The 21,362-nt window shown below is 36.5% G+C and overlaps 1 non-coding gene across 1 annotated transcript; it reads left to right on the forward strand.

Moving 5' to 3' along the window:
• The first annotated feature begins 20,927 nt into the window (after positions 1–20,927).
• Positions 20,928–21,006, forward strand: LOC115966151. Its single transcript, XR_004086339.1, has one exon. It is a non-coding gene; the product is annotated as a small nucleolar RNA R160 (small nucleolar RNA).
• Positions 21,007–21,362: the final 356 nt, after the last annotated feature.

A 21,362-nucleotide genomic window follows, 5' to 3' on the forward strand; every position in this document is an offset into this window, starting at 1 on the left:
AGTTGTGTATATGACCATGACTATGAAGATGATTTTTTTAGATGCATGGGATAATATGCTTGATAAATATGATCTAAAGAATAACGATTGGTTGCAAAGACAATTTGAGTTAAGGGAGAATTGGGCTTTGGTTTATGGGAGGAAAACGTTTTTGTGCTGATATGTCTACTACTTAAAGAAGTGGGAGTATGAACAGTCAAACTAAAAGGTATATAACTTATATAATTATGAATTGTTACATTTTTTTCGTCACTTTCAAAGGTTGGTTGATGATAGATGTTTTGAAGAGTTGAGAGCAAATTTTAAAGCAACTCAAAGTAGACCATCATTAGAATATCCAATAGAAATATTGAAGCATGCAGCAAGTGTTTATACTCCTACAGTATTTAAATTGTTTAATTGTGGATTATGGCTCACCTGGGATTGTGATTTGCATAAGGATGGTGAGGTTGGATTTGTGGTAAAATATAAAGTTATTTCTCCCCGTAAATCTCACCAACACATTGTTCAGTTTGATTCATTGGCTTCTACAGTAATGTGTAGTTGTAATAAATTTTAATTTGTTGGAATTTTATGTGCTCATGCCTTAAAAGTGTTATCTCTTGAAAATTGTAAAAGGATGCCAAATCAGTATATTTTAAAAATGTGGACAAAAGATGCAAAGGATGGTTTTGCAATAAATAATTATATGCGTGCAGGACCACATGACGAAAATGTAGATGTGGGAAGTTATAAAGTGTTGCTTAAATTATATTCTAATTTGGTAGCAAGAGTTGCATTGACTGATGAGTCTTTTCATATTTCTTTGGATGCTCATGAAAGTACTTTGAACAAATTAGAGGCAAATTTGAAAAATTTATCAATTGAAGAATCTACTATTGGGGGCAACCGTTTCAAATCAAAGGCTCAACAAGCTAATGACAATGTGCAGCCTACTAACTGTGAAGGAAATAAAATTAAAGGAATTAAGCTTAAAGGGAGACAAGCATGTGTAGGGAAATCTCGTAGAAGAAAGGGTGCATTAGAGAAAGCTACAAGAAAGAGGAAATGTCAAACTAAAGTTGATGGTGAGCTGAGAATTGAACAACTCCAAACTCGTCCATAAGAGTTGTCCAGGTCAAGGAGATAAGAATAAGCATCCTTTGTAGGACGATCGTCTATGGGCATAAGGGTCGTCCATGAGGCAAGCTCCTGGACGACCCCCGACACTTGGAAAATTCCATAGAGATTTGTCAACAAGAGCTAGTAAATTGAATCACATGTTATTATTTCAAGGCACGAGTAAGATCCTGGTTCATCGTTATAACTTCCTACGTAACTTCCAACAACAATTATAGAAAAAAGATAAAATATTCTCACTCCTATAGTGGTTGAGGAAGTTAACCTTGAACCCTCTGACCTCCTCAAATATAGGGGAAGTTACAAGACAAGTAACTGCTTCAAGAACACACTATATAAACACTCATTCACATCAAATGAAAGGTAAGTTTTAGACAACTCCCAAAAAGTTGGAATTCCAGAATTTAAGAGAGAAACTAACTTAAGCATCGGAGGGTTCTTGGCCAGTTAGCCTCGGTCTCCTTTGATCATTTTTTTTTTCTTTTTAGGCCTTTCAAGTAGTTAATAAATCACTAAAGCCTGGAACATTCAATCTACTGATTTTCTGTGCATCATTAGTTGGCGCCGTTTGTGGGGAAGATTATTTTTGTGTTTTGCAGTTTATCTTTCTCCGACAAAAGGTTGCATGGTTTGAACAAGATCAAGGGTCACTAGTCCAGCTCACTAGGAGAGTAGGGATGCCTCTAGTAATCCCCACCATGATCGACAGTCAGTGCCTGTTACGTAACCGCTTTCCATCCAACATGTACAGTCCATGGTAGTCGCCATGACAGAATTAACCCGTCAGAATCAAGAGTTGACTAGGAAGATTAGTCTAAGGAGGCAACACCATGAAAGATACGTGGAAGGACAAGCCCAAAGTCAAGAAAATAGAGGAGGAAATGCTGAGCCCGAAAACTAGTCAAAGGGTACCGCTTCATGAAAGGTGCCACACTTGCAGAGGGAGATGGACCAGATGAGAAAGGTCATGGACGAGATGAGGGAGAACATGAGAAGGGTGAATTCTGTAGATGATTTAGTTCATCGAACAAACTCCCTTTTCATGGCTTCCATCAACAATCACCCTTTGCCTCCTAAGTTCAAGATGCCTTCCTTGGACTTGTATGATAGAACGAGCGACCCTTTTGATCATATTGCTACTTTCAAGACTACAATGCACCTTCAAGGTGTTCTAGACGAGATTATGTGTAGGGCCTTCCTTATTACCCTTTAAAGGGCCTACACGAGTATGGTTCAACAAGATACCTCCGAATACTGTGAGTTCTTTCGGAGAATTGAGTAAGTTGTTTATCAACAATTTTATTGGAGGACAAAGGCATAAACGTTCCTTGTCTAACTTGCTAACCATAGAGTAAAGGGGAAATGAAAGCTTGAGGTCCTTCATTACTCGTTTCAACAGGGAAGCCCTGACAGTGGACGAGATGGACGACAAGTTGTTATTGGCGGCCTTCCATAATGGAGTTAACTTTGATTTATTCATCCATAAGCTTTATGAGCAAAAGTCTCAAACTATGGCTGTACTCATCCATTTGGCCCAAAACTTCATGAATGCAAAAGACGCAATTATAGCTAAGAAGAGGAAGAGAGCTGAGCGAATGGAAGCAGATCTCCCGCGCCATCCTGAGTAAAATTCTTGTCCAAGAAGGCATGGACGGGAGAGAAGAAAGATTGAGACAACAAGAAGGCAAGCTCTTTGGCACGGAGTCAGCAATATATGCCCTTGAACATGCCGCTTGAACAAGTGTTTATGCAAATCAAGGATGATCCTTCCTTGAAGTGGCCAGAAAAAATGAAGGGAGATCCTAACAAACGCAATAGGAACAAGTATCACTGCTTCCACAGAGACCATGGTCATGACATGGACGAGTGTTTTGATTTGAAGCAATAGATAGAAAATCTCATCAGGCAAGGAAAATTGAGAAATTTCCTTGGACGAGATTACAAAGACGAGAAGTTGAAGGGAAAGCTAGAAAAGCTGTCACGGCTCCCACTTGGAGAAATAAGAGTCATAATAGGAAGGACCTCGACAGGACAATCTTCCAAGTCAAGGAAGACATAACTGAAGGTAGTGCGAAACGTCCAACTTTCAGGACGATCCCCAAGGACGAGTGAAATGGACAAAATCATCCTAGACATTGTCACTATCACCCACATGACAATGCGATTGTCATTACTTTGCTTATTGCTAATTATACAACCAGAAAAGTGTTGGTGGACAATAGGAGTTTGGCGGACATCTTATATTACCCTACTTTCTAGCAAATGTGGCTCAGTCGAGATTAACTTCATCCAGTGAATTCACCCTTAGTAGGTTTTAGAGGGATAAAAGTGCAGCCCATGGGTACCATAACATTATCTGTGGTGGTAGGAGCATATTCACAACAGATAACCAAAGAAGTAAACTTTCTTGTCATGGACTGTTCATCGTCATACAACACTATCATTGGAAGACTGACTTTAAACAGTTGGAAGGCAATAACATCTACTTACCATTTGTTTGTGAAGTTCCCAACATAGTACGGGATAGGGCAAGTGCAAGGAGATCAGTTAGCAGCAAGAGAGTGTTATTTGGCCATTTTGGCTATGGACGAGCACATTCAGACAATGAGCATTGAGGAGAGAAGAGTTGTTGCAAAGCCCACCAAAGTGCTAGAAGACATTCCTTTGGACGAGAATAACCCTGAGAAGTATACAAGGGTTGGAGAAAGTATATAAAGGAAGACAAAGCATGACCTTGTCCAATTCTTAAAGAAGAGCATTGATGTATTTGCATGGAGTCATGAAGACATGCTAGGTATCGACCCTAGTGTCATCACCCATTGTCTAAACGTATATCCTTCCTCCAAGCCCGTGCGTCAAAAGAAAAGAGTGTTTGCTCTTGAATGAGATAATGCCAGCAAAGAAGAAGTTCAAAAGCTAATTACAACAAAATTTATATGGGAAGTTTATTACCTGGATTGGTTGGCTAATGTGGTGATGGTCAAGAAGGCTAATGGCAAATGGAGGATGTGCGTGGACTTCACTGATCTGAACAAGGCTTGCCCCAAGGATAGCTATCCATTGCTGCGGGTCATAAGTGGCTAAGTTTCATGGATGCCTTCTTAGGTTATAACTAGATAAGGATGGACGAGACGGATCAAGAGAAGACATCCTTTGTCACCAGTTAAGGCCTATTTTGTTACAAGGTAATGCCCTTCAAGTTGAAGAATGCAGGGACAACTTATCAAAGGCTGGTGAACCATAGTTTCATCCACAGATTGGGCAAAATGTGGAAGTTTATGTAGATAATATGTTGGCAAAAAGTTTGGATGAGGAAAAGCATCTGGACGACCTCTAAGAGACTTTTGATAGGCTTCAACAGTATAACATAAAGTTAAATCCGAGCAAGTGTGCTTTTGGAGTCTCATTTGGTAAGTTTCTCGAGTTCATGGTTTCTCATAAGGGAATTGAGGCAAACCCCGATAAAATCCAAGCAATACTGAATATGGAGTCACCAAGTAATATCAAGGAAGTCTAATCCCTTACTGGACTAGTAGCAGCCCTTAACAGGTTTGTCTCTAAAGTTACTGACAAGTGCTTGCCATTTTTTAAGGTTCTTAAGAAGGCATTTGAATGGATGGACGAGTGTCAAAAGGCCTTTCAAGACCTCAAGGCCTACCTCATAGCAACTCCTCTGCTGAGCCCGTCTATACTAGGTGAGGAATTATATTTGTATTTGGCAATGTCCTCGTATGCAGTAAGCTCAGCATTGATTAGAGAAAAAGGGAAAATACAAAAGCCAGTTTATTACACAAGCCGAGTGCTAAGAGGGGCAGAAGGATGATATCCAATAATGGAAAAGCTAGCATTTGCTTTGGTCACGACTTCTAGAAGTTAAGGCATTACTTTCAAGCTCATGTCATAAATGTCTTGATAGACTATCCACTAAAGAAGGATATGAACAAATTGGAAGCCACAGGATGACTAATCCAATGGGCCATAGAACTCAGCGAGTTTGATGTTAGGTATCAACCAAAGAACGCGACAAAAGCTCAAGTATTGGCAGATTTCATTGCAGAGTTCACTCCTAACCAAGGTGAGCAAGATGGGGTGGATGAAACTTAAAGGCGGGTCGTCAATGTGGATGGCTCGTTCATATTATGTGCCGGAGGAATTAGAGTTATACTCAAATCCCCGGAAGGAGATAAGTTGAAATATGCAGCCCGTCTATAATACCAAACCACCAATAATGAAGCAGAATATGAAGATCTCCTTAAAGGATTGGAATTGGCTAAGTCGTTAAGGGCGGAGTCAGTAGTTGTCCAAGGGGATTCACAGTTGATTATCAATAAGGTGAATGGAATGTGTGAAGATAAGGAAGATCGGATGAAGAAGTATCTAAGCAGGGTGAAGCAGCTTGTCAAAAAATTTAAAGAAGCCAGTTTTTTTCAGTTCCTGAGGGAGGAAAACATGGAAGCAGAGGTTTTGGCAAAAGCAGCTTTAGCAAGAAGGGCCAAGGACAAGTATGATAAAGTCCAATACATGTCGAGCATAGATCTTCCAGAGATATAACAGGTTGAAGGTGAAGAAAATTGGATGACTCCAATATTAATTTATCTCAAAGATGGTAGACTTCTAGAGGACAAGGATGAGGCCAGAAGATTGAGGATCAAAGCTACCAAGTATGTCCTCATAGACGAAGTACTATATAAAAGGGGCTTCTCTCAGCCTTACTAAGGTGCTTAGCTCCAGATGAATCAAACTATGTGTTGAGGGATGTTCATGAAGGAGCATGTGGAAACCACTTAGGAGCAAGAGCATTAGTCCATAAAGTCGTCCATGTAGGTTACTACTGGCCAACTATTCAAGTAGATGCAAAGGGTTACATTAAGGTGTGTGGCCAATGTCAATGCTTTAACAACATCCCTAGGCAGCCATCGGAGTATCTCACCTCGATGATAGCCCCATGGCCCTTTGCACAATGGGGATTGGATATCTTAAGTCCCTTCGTACTTGGAACCAGGCAGATGAAGTTTTTAGTAGTAGGGATTGATTACTTCACTAAGTTGGTGGAAGTAAAACCCCTAACAAAGATCACACAGCAGAATATCAAGAACTTCGTCTGGAAAAACATTATATGCAGGTTTGGGGTGCCTAGGGTATTAATATCAGACAATGGACGACAATTTGATAACACGCTTTTTAGGGACTTCTGCGAGCACTTTGGAATCAAGAATCATTATTCCTTACTCTCCCATCCACAGGCAAATGATCAAGCAGAAGTGGCAAATTGATCCTTGTTGAAAATCATCAAGACTCGGCTTGAGGGGGCAAAGGAAGTATGGCCAGACGAGCTACCAGGAGTTTTATGGGCTTATAGGATGACTGTGAGGACCCTCACAGGGGAAACTCCCTTCAAGCTAGCTTATAGAAGTGAAGTAGTGATACCTACAGAAGTGCACATGGCGAACCACAGGGTGATGAAGTATTAGGACGAGGATAATGAGCAGTAACTTCTCCTTAACCTTGATCTGATAGACGAAGTAAGGATGAACGCAGAGCAAAGGACTGTGAGGTATAAAAACCTCATGGCTCGACAATATGATGTAATGGTCAAACCCAGGCACTTCAACATTGGAGATCTCGTCCTAAAATGGGTTTCCTTGACAACAAGAAATCCAACCCATGGGAAACTGGGACCTAATTGGGAAGGACCCTACAGGGTTATTAATTGCAAAAGACAAGGGTCATATTACTTGGAAGCCCTGAACGGGAGAAAGCTGGAGCACCCCTAGAATGTCGAGCATTTAAGAAGATATTATCAGTAAGGAGTTAGCCTGGACGAGCATCATGGACGAAATCATTCTAGACATTGTCACTCTGGACAAAATAAAGTTTGTTGCTTTCTGTTACATGTGTTTGCTTTTTGTTATATGTGCTCTTTATTAGCACTATGTGCTGTATTTTAATCCCTTAAACTATGCGCTATGGACGAAGTCCTAGATGATCTATATGCATTCTTAATTCCTTAAGGCACTGACTTCTAAAGCATGTGCCATGCTTGTGGACAATGTTTATGTTACATATATACAGTTTGGATTTCCAATATATGTGATGTATGAATTTCTAATTATCATGATTTCATCCACAAGAAGGCTAATGGCCTAAGACGAGTAAAATCTCTAGACGTAGGGAGGTAATGTCTTGAGCTTTCCTTAAAAAGGGATAAAGCAAATAAAGGCACATTCGTCTAAACAATGGATGAGGTAAAGCCTAAATCATATTCGTCCAACTAATGGACGTGGAAATGCACACACGTAAGAATATTCAAAGTCCATGGATAAGTATGACCAGCCAAAACAATCCAATCTTTGGATGAGTAAAAAGCAAGAGACGTCTTGCCTAAAAGGTGAGTCCCATGGACAAAAATAGAGCCTACCATTAAGTCTTTGGACGATTAAAGCTGGCAAAACCAATGCCTTTCATAAGGAGAGTTATACTTGCAAAAATTTAAAGAATGGTGAAGATGTTAAATGTGAAGAAATTCTTGTCATGGACAAGACAAATGCCTTCATGAGTGGATGGACCACACTTGAAACCAATATAATAAATGATATGAATAAAAAAAAAGGGTTCATCCATACAATAACGTACTCAACAGTAAATAAAGAAGCGATGGAAATGAACATTCATTCATAAAAGTTTAGAAAAGGGTGGATGACTACCGTTCAAAAACCCTTATAAAGTAAAGCCTAATAGGCAACTGTTTGGAAGCTCATCCTAAATATGATGGACGAGTAAAATGTACTTAGATAAATTTCAAACGGTCCAAAACAATGGACCTTATAAAAAAAACCAAAACAACAAAACAGAGAAAGAGAAACTAAGATGCTAAAATTCAACATTTTCATTGAGGAGGGTCATCTCCAACGTTTGAGTCGTCTTGGGCAAGCTGATTGGTGGCATCTTCTTCAAAGTTAATATCTTTAGAGCTTGTCTGGAGGAGAAAGCTTGTAGCAGCACCAAGGTTGAGCTTAATGGAGCTAAAGTCCATTTCAGGGAAGTTTTCCATAGCGTCCATGTGAAAATCTTCAAAGATTGCTGCATAGTTGGTGTCCAACAAATCAATAAATTTTTTAGAGGCTTTGAACTCCACTACCATGTCCTCTTTTGCCTTGTTAAGAAGGATACTCAGCTCGTCATTCCTCTTTTGAAGTTGGTCAAGACGAGTATCCTTCTCTACAATGTCAGCTCTAAGCTCTTCAACTAGGTTTTGCAGCTCCTTGGCCTCGTCTTTAGCCGTGGTTACCACCTCAGTCCACCCCTTGCTGTCATTTTTGACCTCCTGGATCCTTGTCTCAAGTAAGATCCTCGTCTTGTCCATCTCTGTGGCCTGCCTGGATGCAGCAATGAACTTTGACATTGCCTACACAAGTGATTAAAAAACTCTGTTAGAAAATGTATATATATACATATCACTATGACAGGACGAGATAAAAGTAATTACCTTGAAAAGATCATGAACAACAGAGTGTTCAAATTCTTTCAAGGACATGTCATAGCACATGGCCACGTCCTCATTAGTCACAGCCTTCTCGAACCTCTCCCAAGCCAAATCCTCGTTTTCAAGAAGGTTCATAGGAACCCTCTGAGAAGGTTGAGATGAGGCAGGCACAGTAGTTTTGGACGGAGGAACTGTAGTAGGCTTAGACGAATCTATATCATGGATTTGAATAGGCGGCTATTGAGAGATAGGAAGAGTAGGAAGGCCAGGCTTGATGACCTTGGGCTTGGATGACTTGTGCTTAGCCCCTTTCTCCTTACAACGACTTGAAGATTTTCCAAGTCAATTGCTTTAGATAAATTTTTTCTTTTATCACCAACGGCTGGACGAGGCTGAGATTAGACCTCCTGCCTGATTGCCTTGTCCACCACTTCCTTGCCTTTGTTTTCTTTCACGGTTGCCATCCTTGGAAGAAAAACGTTAGTCACTCAAGAAGTGATATTAAAATAAACTCTTAAAAAAAACAAAAAGAGAGAGAGAAAAAGGAGAAAGAGAGGGAAAAGAAGACTCATGTCTACGGACAGTAAGCTCGTGAGCTAGAGCTTTTGTAGACGGCTTAGGATCAAGTCCCCAGGTGGCAAGACGCTAAAGGCTTACTAAAGAATGAAAAGCCCTGTCAGTATAGACGAGCCTTTTAGACACATTCAAGATAGAACCTGCTCAAAGATGGTCGTTTAACACCTGGAAAAAAAAAAAAAGAATTGTTAGACAATTACAAACAAAAATAAAGTATATAATAAAAATAATAAAATGATAACAATAATAAACATACCTTTAGGAAGTATATAATAGAAATAATAAAATGATAACAATAATAAATATACTTTCAGGACGAAGGTTCCCTAACTCTCCAGTATAGGGGACAAATGAATCCCTGCCAACCTCAATAGGGTGTCCAGCCCAAAAACCAGAGATGAAGAAAAACTCCGTCTTCCAATTCCTATATGAGGTGACAAGGGATTTTATTAGCCTATAATCTTTCCCTTTGGCTGTGAATTGGTAAAAGCCAAGGGATTTATTAATTTCTAAGGGCTTGTAGCAATAAAGGAATTCGTCCACAGTAAGAGGACAATCCCCTTCAAATACCTCCCTCCACAAAACTTGCATAGAGATGACTAGCCTCTATGCGTTAGGATTAAACTGACATATCCCTAAACCTAACTTGGTGAGTAACTCCTTAAACCCCCTAAAAGGTAAGCCTCATAAATACCTACACCAAAACAGGGTTGACAACACCACTCCCCACGTACAGCTAACCTAGGGTTTAGGTCATCAGGAATTTGGTACCAACTCCTAAGGGATGCTAACTTCTTTTCATTCGTTTTAGAGTGGACCCCTACAACACAGCTATACACTATCTCAACCTCATCTTGAAGAGTGGACGAGGGAGCACTTGAGGTACTACCCTAGACCCGATGCTGCCCTCATCCTAATTTGTTCCTAAAGGACCTCTAATGGAACCCCAGGGACATCGGATGTGTATTCCTTGTCTGTAGTTTCCCCCCATTACTACTAGTACTACTACCATTACTACTAGAACTGTAACTAGTTGTATCATGGTACTTGTCTATGGCCTTATCAATATTATTGCTAGACGAGGAAACAACAATTTCAGACATTTTGAAGAAAACTTAAAACCTAAAGACGAGGATGAAGAGAATACCTAGATCTAGATGAAGGGAGACTATAGACGTGGAAAAACTTCTAGACGAGGCGCTAGATGACAAATGTCAAGGAAGAAAATTTCAGAAATGTAAAGGGTAGGAGAGGAATTCTACTATTTATAGGCAATGGAATTTGGCACCCGAAACGACATGATCAACCAAAAAATAACAAGTGGCATACTCCTCGAAAAAGTGAATCGACGCGACCAGTCACCAATGAGATCATGACATGTGGCACACCTAATCGCTGACACAAGGACACACGTCCAAAGAATAGCATTAGGCTATACAATACTCTAGACGACTCTTGGACAAAGGGGCAACTGATGGTGAGCTGAGAATTGAACAACTCTAAACTCATCCATAAGTGTCATCTAGGTCAAGGAGATAAGAATGAACATCCTTTGTAGGACGATCATCTATGGGCATAAGGGTTGTCCATGAGGCAAGCTCTTGGACGACCCCCGACACTTGGAAAATTCCATAGAGATTTGTCTACTAGAACCGGTAAATTGAACCACATGTTATTATTTCAAGGCACGAGTAAGATCCTGATTCATCGCTATAACTTCCTACGTAACTTCCAACGACAGTTATAGAAAAAAGATAAAATATTCTAACTCCTATAGCAGTTAAGGAAGTTAACCTTGAACCCTCTAACCTCCTCAAATATAGGGGAAGTTACAAGACAAGTAACTGTTTCAAGAGCACACTATATAAACATTCATTCACATCAAATGAAAGGTGAGTTTTAGACAACTCCCAAAAAGTTGGAACTCTAGAATTTAAGAGAGAAACTAACTTAAGCATCGGAGAGTTCTTGGTTGGTTAGCCCCGGTCTCCTTTGATCATTTGTTTTTCTTTTCAAGCCTTCCAAGCAGTTATTAGATCACTGAAGTTCGGAACATTCAGTATACTGATTTTCTGTGCATCATCGAAAGCATCCTCTCATATTCAACAACTCACACCAGAATGAAATGTGTTCTGTGTTTTGGTACTTTGTGTTTACAATTTGTTAAACAATAGTATGTACTAATTCTTTAAATTCTTTATATGATTTTTATTTCAACAATATGATAGCAGCCACCTTATGATGGTGCCTTTAACTCAAGGAATCAAGCAGGTTTGACGTCTTCTTCAATTTATTTAACAATCTATACACACACACACACACACACACACACACATATATATATATATTGTGTAACAAAGTACTAATTTATGAAATTATTTATATAATTTTTTTCCTTCTTAGCCACCTTATGATGGTGCCTTTAGCTCAGGGAATCAAGCACCTCAACATACAGTGGTAAACTTTTAAAATTTGATTATGATTTATTTATTTATTGTTATATTACTCTTACATTTTGTAGTATCAGCTCATAAATGGTTCATTATATTGTTTGTTATTTATTTCATTGTGAAATTTATGAGGAAAATAGCATGGCAAATATAAATACACCTGGCTTTATTGATACGTTGAACTTGATACAGGTAATTAAATGAAAGTTTATTTATTGATTTATTTTTTTCTTTGATTTTTACTTGTTTCATTGTGAAATGTATTAGGAAGATAGCATGGAAAATTTAAATGCACCTGGCTTTATTGATATGTTGAACTTGATACAGGTAATTAGATGAAAGTTGATTTAATTATTAATTTTTTGCTTTGATTATATTGATTTCTGATTTGTTATACATTGATACGTAGACACAATTACCCAAAATGGGAAATCAAAGAAATTATGAAGATGTTGAATAACCCAAAATGGGAGATCAAAGAAATTATGAAGATGTTGAATAACAAGATAGAAGTGAAGATAGAGGTGTGATTGCTTGTAGGACTATATTAGCCACACTCCAAGTCCATAGAGATCATGCATTGAGATATTAGATAGAGAGATGTTAACTTAATTTTGCAAATTTCTTTTCTTTTACTGTGTCTTTCCAGATGTGTCTTTTAGTAAGATCTTGTTAGCAAAAAGGCTCTTTGAACTTCTGTATCTGGTGGAGGAGCAACGTTTTTTGTTTGTCTTTAGTTTGGGACTGTGAGTTATTATTAGGAAGCTGTTGTTTTGTCTGCAGGCCTAAAACTTCTTCTTTATTTAAAAATTATCTTTCTTGCTCTGCTACACTGCATATATCATTAGTAAAGTTGTTGTGGCCAAGGTTGTCAAAATCTGGATCTTATGTAGGATCGTTAAAGGTAGGTGGGATCATAGATCATAGGATTGGATCGTAAATCATAATATCCTACATATTTTCAGATTTAAAGCAAAAAACACATTAATAATGACTTTGTATATTGAATAATCACGTAAATTATAAATTCATCCATGAAAAAACTAAGATTTGCATCATATGATATAATTTGCATGTCATACATTGCTAAGTTTATACTAACAAAACAAATATATTTAAGTTTTGATCCAATGTATCTAAAAAGTTCAAAATGTTTAATTGGCAACCAAATACCAAAATATCTATCAAAACATATGGAAAATATTTTCCAAGTTCTAAGTTTTAAGTTTGAAATCCAAAATAAGTTATCAAATGGAAACTTGCTAACTCCAATATGAAATCCAAAAGCAAGATGAATATTAAGGTGAAGTGGACATTTAATTATTCTTATTCTAAGGTTCTTATAACCACCATCCTAAATTCCTAATCATTGTCATTCATTTCATCATTTATATAGACATTATATATTTGTATACTAAAGCTGCAAAAGACACCTAGATACAATTTCACATTCAGCTATTCAATTATACCACTCAGCAACAATTAGAGCATGCTCCAAAAAACCAGTTAATCAATATACAAATACAAGCATAATTGATAAAATTATATATATAAAAAATATTTTAGTAATATTAGAACACAAATTAGTATATTGATCAAACAAATTTAACAACATTATAAATTAAAAAGCAGCAAAGCCAACATCAAATTCTTCATTTAGAAATGATGAAGCATTCCTTCATTTTGATTACAAGTGAACTAGAAACTAGAAAACATTTGCTTAGGTTAACATAATTTCATAAAAATAAAATAAAAAGTCATACCATCACAACATGAAAAAACCCTTAAAGCTTCATAAAAACATAAAAATTTTCCAAAAAAATAAAAACCAAAAAATTATGTTTTTGGTAGGATCAGTAGGATCTCATACGATCCTATGATCCTACACGATCTTACGTGTGATCCTACCATTTTTACGATTCTAGTGTGATCCTAAACATTTTTGTGAGGTGGGATCATAAAATCGTGTAATCTTACGACCCAGATCGTGATTTTGACAACCATGGTTGTGGCATTTGCCTATTTTTGTTCATGGAGTTCTATTTTAATTGTAGTGACAAAGTTCTTGACTCTAGTAATGTGGGATGCAGAAGTGTCAAGAATTATGAGGGTTCCTTGAATCCATAAGCAGAAAGGATCTGGAATCCATTAGAAAATAGAAAGACAAAAGTCTGAATTTTATTGATTGAATAATTGTTAAAAAAACTTGTATAGACTTAGGGGTCTATTTAAGGGCTCCATAAAACTTGACAGACAAGAAAATATATTCTAAAATAACTCATAATTGATATCTAACCATAATAGGAACCAAATTTGACCTAAAAAATATTAAAAGCACCTAAAAACAATGAAATAATTGCCCTAAACCTAAAATAACGAAAATTACATAAAAATACCAAAAATAACAAATTACATAAATTAATTTGAAGATTTTGTCTTACATCAGACCCCCTCCACTTGAAACAAACTCGTCCTTAAGTTGATGGTTGAAATCTAAAATCTTCCATGCCAAGAGAATAAATACTTTGAATTCTTCATCTTCTTTGTATTCTTACCAAACTTGAAAGTCATCAATTGGGCAACTTGAACTTCTTGTCCTTTGATCTTCATGCAATTGAAAATATTCACCAAATAAGAGTCAATGATCATATCAAATCTTTACACCCCAATAAAATCAGTATACTTTGTTTCAGTGCTTCCCACCAAAATAATAGGAGCTTGAACATTGCAATCATCTAACTTGACTTCATTGAGATCGTTGACAACTTCCTCTATAGTTTCTTTTTTAATGGTCTCTACTATCTTGACCTCAAGGTCTTTCTCTATAATAGGGTCTTCATTAATCTCTTCCACAATCTTGATTTCAGGTTCTTCTTCTATAACAAGGCGTTCATTAATTTCCTTTGAAATCTCTATATTTTCTTCTTTGATTTCTACATATTCTTCAAGAACAATATTTTCTTCAACATGCAATTCTTCCTTTAATGGAAAAATATTTAGCTCTTCAAAATAATTCAAGTATGAATTTCTTGGCCAATAATAATCTTGTATTGTATACGACAAGATTTCTTCACAAGCCAAAGGATAAAATTTGATAGAAAGCATCTTTTTCATCCTTAGCCATGAACAAATTTTTTCTTTACCTTGTTGGATTCTATCAAATTGCATTTGTTCCCACCAACGTAAGGCTACTTACTAAGTTTATACAAAGCAAGTCCAACTTTTCTCTCATAATAAATATTCTCAAAGTCAAATAAATCTTCTAGATCAAGTAACCAATCAAGAAAATTTTCTTTATAAAAATAACCATTTAAACTTGCAATTCTTTTATAAGGCCTATATGAAATTTGCTTACCAATAGGTTGCTCGTGAGTCATGTTTTTGCGACAGTTATCCCTATTGTTCCATGCTCCTACGACGGCAATCTTAGCAAAGATATTTGTGAGTGCTAGCTGTTCGTTACATAATACCTGCTAAATTTTCTGTCACCGGAATTGCTACTGTCTCATATGTCAGCCACCAGACCAAGATAAGTTAAGGCTCTAATGCCAACTGATGCGAGATGCGGAAGTGTCAAGAAGCAGAACATGTTTACTTCTAGAAAACAAGAAACAAAACACGTTTGCTTTTAAAAATAACCTTGAATCCACAAGGAGAAAGGGCCTGGAATCCACCAGAAAATAGAAAGACAAAAGTCTGAATTTTATTGATTGAATAATTGTTAAAAAAACGTGTATAGACTTAGGGGCCTATTTAAGGGCTTTGTAAAACTTGATAGATAAAAAAATATAGCCTAAAATAACTCATAATTGATACCTAACCATAACAAGAATCAAATTTGACCTAAAAAGCATTAAAAGCACCTAAAAACAAGGAAATAATTTCCCTAAACCTAAAATAACGAAAATTACATAAAAATACCAAAAATAAAAAATTTCATAGATTAATTTGAAAATTCTATCCTATATCATCTAGAGTCAATTGAAAGTCATAATCCATATAGAGAAAATATTGGTTGATTTTGAATTTCATATATGGGGTCCTATTAGCCTAGCATGACAGTCACAGATTCTATATTAACTAGCCTTATGTTAGCCAAACAAGCTTGGCATTTGATTCATAATACTCATTCTTCGTTCTATCAGGTGTATAAATTAAATTATTTTCCAAATTGTTCCTTTATGGATGCGGAGATTGGCAGCAATCTTTCATATGTGTGTAAGAGTCTTCTCACGGCTAGAGATCTTATTAAGGAAGGTTCAAAATTACAGGTTGGGGATGGAAGATATATTAAGGTTTCAACTGATAAATGGTTGACACATAACCCAATTTTTTTGTGACAGGTTCAGCCCAATCTGTTGGTGAAGGACTTGATTCATGATGCCACTGGACAATGTGATAGGGACCAGGTGTTTGATCTTTTTGCTCATAAGACATGCATGGAAATTATGCTGCCCATTTGCTTTGGAAATTTCCTTTTGCACAAAATGTTTGGGCCCTTTAATTCCCAAGAAAAGTTTCAAAAATGTTCAAATGTTGCTCAAGATATCTTCATACTATTTAGGTGGTTGATGGACAAACTTACTCAACAAGAGTTGGAAAGATGGGCGGTGATGACTTGGGTAATTTGGAATGCTTGAAATAAATATTATTTTGAACATATCCAAACTCACCCCAAGTCCATTCTTAATGGAGCACTAGGTTCTCTACAGGAGTATCAATGTTTGATAGCAGCTCAATCAAGCAATTGATTGTGATCTGATTGGTTTTTGTATATCTGTTACTTTTCTGCATAGTGTTGTTTTCTGCATAATTGTTTGTTTCTGCAGAAGTCGTTTGTTTTCCTGTATAATGTTTTCGTTTCTGCAGAATAGGTCCGGTTTCTGTGTACAGGATTCTTATGTACTGTTTCTCATATTTATCTAATAAAATTTCTAACTTTCATCTAAAAAAAAATATCCCTAGCCTTAATTGAAGCATATTAGTGATATTACCCATAGAGTAATTTCACCAATTTATGGGCTTAAAACCCCATCATCTATTGAGACATATTTGACCTTATCTCAATTGAAGCACAAAACCAAAACATATCAGTCCAAGCATTCTTAGTAGATATCCATCAACTAAGTCAATCCTTATCAAATAGAGTTTGATAAAAAAATAAAATCCTGAAATTTAAATAAAATGTTGTCCATATATTTAAATCAAATTGTAATCTCTACAATAATATATATACAAGAGAGCTTCTGTGGAGGAGCTTCCCATCCCTAAACTCTTTCAAGAATTTCAACAAACATGTAAAATACAAAATCTAGCAACTCTAATTATTTACTGACTACAACCTTTACATCGTTCAAAAATGTTTTTCTTTCCACATGTTTCCTAATGGAACAAAAATCAAAAACCATTATCACCATAGACAAGTCACTTTGTTTCTTTTCGCACTTTACTCCCACATTAAACCCTCAAAACATTCGGTAACAAAAAAGCCCAGAAGATTTTCTTTCCACAAACCAATAGAAGCAGAATTGGTTTTTGAAAAAACAATTGAAAGATTCAAAGAGAGAGACGGATGTGTCTGTAACTGGTGTGAAGTGACGATGAAGATGAACACTTGAGATTAAGACCACATAGAGAAGAGAAAAAAAGAAAAAAAGAAACCAAAAGCAAAATCCAGAGAGAAGAAACAAAAGCTGCGGAAGAGGGGGAAAAAAAATCTCATTTTAACGTTAACGTCAAGGGTTACTCAATTAATGGGAGAGGCTAGCTGTTCAGGTTTTATTGGTGGAGTATAGAGTGGAGCACAATAGATGAGACAGAAGATTTGGACTCGCCACATATGAGATCTCTTGTGCAAGATATCATCCCACCAACCCATGTTCTCCAATCAAGGGCACAAATGCTAATCTACCATCACTTATCAATTAATTATGAAAAGTTGAGAAGAAAGTGGGAAGACATACAGTCAACCCATACTCCATATAATTAAACCCTAATTAAGCTTTCTCCATTACAAGGTATGAGGCAAAAATCCTAACACAGCAGCATTTTGAGCTTTATAATTGGGTTTCTAGGATCCCTAACTTAAGTATTAGAGAAACATAGAACAACATAACGTCAGTTCCCTCCAATTATCTGTTTCATTCTTGCAGATCTTTCAACGCTCTCGTTTGGATGATTGACATACTGATTTTTTGTGCTTCATAAAAAATGATTAAATATTTAGAGAAAAGTAGAGTAACAAAAAGAAAAGTTACTAAACCAAGAAGACAACAGGAGGATCTTGCTCCTGAGAGATGCTAGAAAGACGTAGTTAATTGTTCTCTTGAAAGCAAATACTAGAAGTAGCACAACGGTAAACAGCTAAATGCTATTTCCTTTTAGGGCAAGATCAAATACTACATGAGACAAACATAGAAAGCAACAAACATGATGAGCCTCCCCCAAAAATGGAAGAGATTCCTTATTCAGATCTAATCGCAAGTAGCTACTTCTAAAACTATAATAAAATGGCCATCGTTCGTGTCGAATGCATTGTCCAGTAGCTAGAATTAACATAACTTAGTGCAAAAGCAGCGGTGACGGAATCCTCTGCAACGGCCACCCGAGAAACCTTCATTCCTGCATACCAGAGCACAGTTGTGATCCATGGCGCACGCACCCTTAAACCCATGGCTCTGGGACTCACAAACCCTTGCCTCAGTGCGCATCACCATCTCTTCTGCATAAAAATAAAAAACAAGTTTTAAGTAGTCTTCTTGAGCAAAAAGTAACCTTGGAAATCTTTGACGGCATTAATTTATATGTTATTTTCACGTCCACTTATATATATAAAATGTAGGCATTCTCATATCAGCTGTAAATATATATTTATGTAAAATAGTGGACGTAAATGATTGTCAAAAAATAAATAGCGTTTTTGTGAATGGCAAATGATAAATGAGAAAAGAAATTATAATAGTGTTCATGTGCTAGAAAATATAAAATAGAGAGAGAGAGAGAGAGAGAGAGAGAGAGTGCATATATATATGGCTTACGAGAAGAGAAGAGAACAAGCAACAAAAACAACAGCCCAAAGGTTTTTCTCTCCATGATGTATTTTTCTTTTAGCGTTGCTCTCTTTCTTCACTATTGAAACTTCCTACACTTACAGTACAAACCAAGCTGGGTTCCTTCCTTAATATATAGAGAAGGATAAAAACCGATCGAGATCTTATATATTAAAGAATATTAATTCATGGTCGGTGACCTGGAGCTTTGTTACACGTGCAAGTGCAACAAGTGGCCCAAACGCTTGTCTACACTGATCATATATTTGTCATGGAAATTGCGAATATGTGAAAAAAGAGAAGAAGAGGGTTTTGATGCACATCCGAGGGTATAGTCATGGAAATGGAATTCGAGGGAAGCTATGTAAGAAAAGAAAAAAAAAATAGTAAAAAATAAATAAAGCTCATATAGCTATTTGGCAATAGAGATTGATACCATTTTTATTAACGACAATGACAAAAAACTAAGAAAATTATTGTATATGAAAGAATGTATAGTATACACATTATTAAATTAAAATTAATCCTTTTATGGTTTATAGAGACTAAAATATGCATGATCACTTTATGCGGTACAGGTGAGACTATGAAACTCTTCACGTGCAGCAAGTGGTCCACGCACGCTTGTCTACACCCATATCTGTGTCATGAAAATTGCGAATTTGTGAAAAGCTTCGTGTTTTGGTGCACAGTCATGGGAATTCGAGGAAAACCATGTTGGGAAAAGAAACGTGGGAATCCAATATATATGTTTAGAAAAATTATTGTTTTACGCTTTTTAATTTACACTCTCACTCTGTAATCTGTATCCATAATAAATAATATTCTTTCATATGAGATATACACGATTTTCAAAAATGTCCATATTTAACAAATAATTGATACATAAAATATATACTGTGTGACAGTGAGAATCAAAACCTAAGAAGAAAAAAAAGCTCAGTGCTCAAATACTTACCCTTTGTTTGGTTAGGAGGGATTTGGGAAGAAAAGAAAAAAAAAAAATGGAAGGAAAGGAAATAAATTCTTTTGTTTGGTTAGGAGGGACTGCTGTGAAGAAAAGGAAAATGAAGGAAACAAATTCCTCCATGGCTCACTATATTCTTTCCTCCCAAATTGAGAGGAAAAGGAGAGAGTACTTATGGTGAGACCCACCAATATAAGGTGTGTTTCCCTCCAATTTTCTCTTACAAACCAAACAAGGAAAAAAAAAAAATTTATCCTTTCTCTTCCCTCTCCTCTCCCCTCTCTTCCCCCCTTTCCCTTCCCTTCCCTCCCCTCACCCCTTTGTTTTCCCAAACACAGTGTTAGTGTAGAGATTGCACACAACTTCAAGGAGAAATTCTATAGAAACAAAAAATTAAAGGGAAAAATTAATGGATACCATAAGAACATTGATTTATGAAGTATTTTTAGAAACTCTTTATGGGAAAATAAAAAAGTATTTGATTTTTTAATTGTTTTTTATATTATATAATAAAGCAATATTAAAATTTTACTAAATTATCGATTAACAAATGTACTAAGGGCACCCCCGATAATCAGATCAAAATTTTAATACCAATTAATGTGACAAATTGTTAGTGGATAGATAAAAAAAAGTAATATTAGTAATGGATCCAAATGAAAATTAGCAAAAAAAAAGTCTTGCACTATAAAAAACGAGAATTCATTCAATCAGGCTGTGGCGTAAAACCAGTGTTTTACGCCAGCCAATAGACTCTTGCCATGTGGACAATATTAAGTTCTCACTTAAATCCCTCTCCAAACAGACTCCAAATAGAGAACGAAGAAAGAAAACCACAGCCCTCAGACAAAAGCTCACCACCACAGTCCTCTTCCATCTTTGCTTGCCCAAACCCACCACACCACACATCGAAGCTCACCGCCACAGAGTTTTATGGAGCTGTGTGTGAGAACGAATTAAGAAAACCCACAACCCTTAGACAAAAGCTTCCTCCCTCTTCCATCTTTGCTTGCCCAAACCTCCACCATACCACACACCGAAGCTCACTGCCACAGAGGTTGCTGAAGCTGTGCGTGGAGCTTGGAAACATACCAAAGCTACCGTGAGCCATGATCCAAAGGTTTGTTTTTCATGATTTTCCTTTTTCCCCAATTTGGATTTTGAATTATTGATGGGTTTTTTGGGTTTATGGGTTTCTTTGGAGCCTCATGAATTATTTATGGTATCAATGTGATTTCTTGATTATTAATTTCTGAAGATAAAGCTATTCTGGCAAGAAGCAAAGCAATATGACGAGGTTATTATATCCAAATATGATGTAGAACCTTGTTTCACATTGGCTTTCAAAGTTCTCTGATAGCTTTTTGTCTCTGTTCAAGCAAATCTTTCAATCGTTTAATGGGTCATTTATATTTTCTTTTTCTTTTAATTGTTTTTGGTTAAGTTAAAAAAACTTTCTAATATGTTAACACATTTTATCCTTTCTATGAATTCCTTAAACTAGTTTATGGTCTTTTTGTGTGTGTGGTGAGGGGTTAGAATTGAAACTCCAAATTGATAACTTTAGAGGACATATGTTGATAAGGAAGAGTCAGTTGGAGTGTGAATTTAGAAGATAATATGAATAAAGCTTATATGCTTGGTTGGGGGTACTCAAATGCCATCACAATTGTAACAACTAATCTTCTTTTAAATGCTTTTGTGTTTGTCATGGCAAA

Source organism: Quercus lobata, chromosome 10 (assembly GCF_001633185.2).
Source record: "Quercus lobata isolate SW786 chromosome 10, ValleyOak3.0 Primary Assembly, whole genome shotgun sequence".
NCBI classification, from domain to species: Eukaryota; Viridiplantae; Streptophyta; class Magnoliopsida; order Fagales; family Fagaceae; genus Quercus; species Quercus lobata.